The sequence below is a fragment of the Lutra lutra genome, chromosome 4 (genome assembly GCF_902655055.1).
Source record: "Lutra lutra chromosome 4, mLutLut1.2, whole genome shotgun sequence".
In the NCBI taxonomy this organism is placed as follows: Eukaryota; Metazoa; Chordata; class Mammalia; order Carnivora; family Mustelidae; genus Lutra; species Lutra lutra.
This window is the reverse complement of record NC_062281.1, coordinates 166,791,837-166,795,513: the sequence shown is the minus strand read 5'-3', so window position 1 is coordinate 166,795,513 and position 3,677 is coordinate 166,791,837. Positions and strand designations below refer to the sequence as shown.

General features: G+C 42.0%; 1 non-coding gene across 1 annotated transcript; it reads right to left on the bottom strand.

Annotated features, from left to right (window-relative positions):
• Positions 1 to 3,036: 3,036 nt before the first annotated feature.
• On the bottom strand, positions 3,037 to 3,143 carry LOC125099515 (U6 spliceosomal RNA). The gene has a single exon (XR_007127233.1). It is a non-coding gene; the product is annotated as a U6 spliceosomal RNA (small nuclear RNA).
• Positions 3,144 to 3,677: the final 534 nt, after the last annotated feature.

The window sequence follows — 3,677 nt, the reverse complement described above, 5'->3', positions numbered from 1 at the left end:
GCGCTCCCCGGCCTGGACCCGGCGCTCGCTGGGGCGGACCGCCAGCTCCACACTTTCCGCCACCGCCAGTCAAAATGAATGTCCAGGTTTATCTGGCGCTTACTACACATCAGACATCCTTCTAAGTGCTTTATACCTGTTAACGGATTTAGTCCACCTAATAACGCTGTGTACCCTTCTCCCCATTTTACAGGTCTGGACACTGAGACGCTGAGAATTTGGGTAACTTGCAAAGTTCACAGAGCTAGCAAATTGGTGGATCCAAAGTTGTGACTGAGCTACTGCACTGTACTACCTTGGAGAGAAATTGCTCTGTGGAAGGAGGAAAGGAAGGAGGGATTCAGCTCGCTATCAGCAATGGAAGGGGAGAGATCATTTCCAGCCAGGGCTAATAATGACCAGGTGTGGTATTTGTTCTTGATGTTGAAGGAAAATTAGGATTTCAACAGGCAAAGATGAAATGTAGGCGGACTGGACTGAGCCAAGATGGACAGGGAGAAAGGAATGGTGTGTTTTTTTTTAATAAATGGCAGGGCAGCCAGAGAGATAAGAACATCTGTTGGATGTGTAAACCACTGCCACTTTCTGGTTTAATTTCAGAGCTGGATGAGTGCAGGAACCATTTCTCCCTTTTCCATTCCCCCCTACTCTTTAATCCACTTCAAGTTCCATTGCCTGATTCAATATCTTTTTTTAAAGATTTTATTTATTTATTTGACAGAGATCACAAGTAGGCAGAGAGGCAGGCAGAGAGAGAGGAGGAAGCAGGCTCCCCACGGAGCAGAGAGCCCCTTGCGGGGCTGGATCCCAGGACCCTGGGACCATGACCTGAGCCAAAGGCAGAGGCTTTAACCCACTGAGCCACCCAGGCGCCCCCTGATTCAATATCTTAATCCACTTTCACCCTCTCAATTCCCTATTCAAAATATTTTTTCAGGAAATTTTCAAAATAGAGAATTTGGTAAGCAAATTAGGATATATCCACTATACAATAGTGTATTATAAGGTGAGTTTTATAAAGGATAAGGTAGATTTTTTTTAAGAGATAGATTTATTTATTTATTTATTCATTTAACAGAGAGAGAGAGATCACAAGTAGGCAGAAAGGCAAGAAGAGAGAGAGGGAGAAGCAGGCTCCCCGCCAAGCAAGGAGCCCCATGTGAGGCTCAATCCCACTACCCTGAGATCACTACCTGAGCCAAAGGCAGAGGTCCAACCCACTGAGCCATCCAGGCGCCCCCACATGCTAGATTTTTATACAGCTACATGAAAAATGTCCTCAAGGGTGCTTGACTCAGTCCCTTAAGCAGCTGTCTTGGGCTCAGATCATGATCCCAGGGTCCTGGGATTGAGCCCCTCATCAGGCTTCCTGGTCAGCTGGAAGTCTGCTTCTCCCTCTGCCCCTCCCGCTGCCACACTCAAGCGCTCTCTCGAAAAAATGAATAAGTAAAATCTTTTCTAAAAAAAAAAGAAAAAAGAAAAAAATGTCCTCAATATATTGTAAAGGAAAAGCTGGTTGCACACCAACCTGAGGTCCTTTTATCTGATGCTGTTGGACCTGATGGTTAGTTGTTACTTGAAAAAAAAAATTAAAATGCAGAATTATGGGCGCCTGGGTGGCTCAGTGGGTTAAGCCGCTGCCTTCGGCTCAGGTCATGATCTCAGGGTCCTGGGATCGAGTCCCACATCGGGCTCTCTGCTCAGCAAGAAGCCTGCTTCCCTCTCTCTCTCTCTCTGCCTGCCTCTCCGTCTACTTGTGATCTCTCTCTGTCAAATAAATAAATAAAGTCTTTAAAAAAAATGCAGAATTATAAAGCATTATACAGTATACGGTTTTGTTTATTTTAAGAAAAGTAAGTTTATGGGCACCTGGGTGGCTCATTTGCTTGAGCATCTGCCTTCAGCTCAGGTTAATGATCCTGGTATCGATCCCGCGTTGGGCTCTCTGCTCACCAGGCAGCCTGCTTCTCCTTCTCCCTCTGCCTTCTCTCCCCCATCCTGCTTATACTCTCTGGCTCTATCTCTATGTCAAATAAATAAATGAAATCTTTAAAAAAAAAAGCAAGAAAGGTAAGTTTATGGTATATTATAAGTCACTCTTTTCTTTAAACTTAAGACTTGTAAAGGTAAATTGCTTCATCAATCTTTTGAGATAGCCTCAGGCTTTATCTGTGATTATGGGGCCAGTGGTTGAAGTGTTTCTTAGAGTGATTTGTACTTCTTGCCTTTAACAAATCACCCATAATTTCTTTAAAGGTTTCTTTAAAGTGGAGCAATAATTGGAAGACACTTGAGAAGCAATCTGAACGCAGTTCTTCTAGATGTGTGTAGTTCTTCCAATCACAGAATTCTCATCTAGGCCTAGTGTAATAAGTTTTTAGCAATTTGATTTTAACAAGCTTTCCAAAGCATCCAACTTAGTTTTCATAGAAACCTCTCTTTCTTTATGCTCACATATAAATTTTCCAAAATTTAATTAAATTACAATAGCAGATTTCACTGATAAGAAAGTGGAATGAACCCAGCTGGTATTTGATGGTCAGGTAGCTTAATCTGCAGGAAGAGAACTACCCAAAAGCTTTCAAAAGAAGCCTCCAAACCATGTTTAGCATGCTGTGGGCATCGGTAAGTACACTTTAAAGTTTTGTGTTGTTTTGTTTTAAAGTAATTTCTACATCCAGTGTGGGGCTTGAATGCATGACCCTGAGATCAAGAGTTGCATGGTCCACTGACTGAGCCAGCCAGGCACCCTTTTTTAGAATTGAGAGACTAGGTTAAATAGGAATGAAGAAAGTTACTGTTTATTTTTCTAAAAAATATATATGTTGTGGTAATGGTTACACCACTCTATATTTACTAAAACTCACTGGATTGTACACATGAAACAGGTGATATTTATTGTATGCAAAACTTACCATAAAAAGCTGTTCTTAAAACATCTATGTATTCCCCTATTTCTAGATTTTCATCGAATTTTTAATTTTCACTGAACGGCTAAAGCACTGACAAGAAAACAAGAGTTTTCACTATTCACTTTTTGTTTTTGAACACTTCACCAGTCTGCGAGTCATCCTTATGTATGAGCCATGCCAATCTCCTCCATTTTGTTCCAGTTTTAGTATATGTGCTACTGAAGCGAGCACCACTTTTTACTTTTTTTTTTTTTTAGGATTTATTATTGGGGCACCTGGGTGGCTCAGTCAGTTAAGCGTCTGCCTTCGGCTCAGGTCATGATCCCAAGGTCCTGGGATTGAGCCCCTCATCAGGCTCCCTGTTCAGCAGGGAGCCTACTTCTCCCTCTCCCTCCACCTGCCATTCTGCCTACTTGTGATCTCTCTCTCAATCTGTCAAATAAATAAATAAATAAAATTTCTATAAAAGATTAAAAAAAAAGATTTATTATTTGTTTGAGAGAGAAGGAGAGAGCACATGTGCATGCATGTGGAGGAAGGGGCCAAGGGAGAGGGAAAAAGAGAGAAGCAGACTCCCTACTGAGCGCAGAGCTTGACTCAGGGCTCAATGTCACGACTGAGATCATGACCTGTGCTGAAACCAAGAGTCAGCAGCCACTTAACCGACTGAGCCATCCAGGTGCCCCATCACTTTTTACTTTTTATACTTTCATATGGTTTGAATTTTTACAACTAAAGATATGTAACATTTATTTTGTTTTCCCC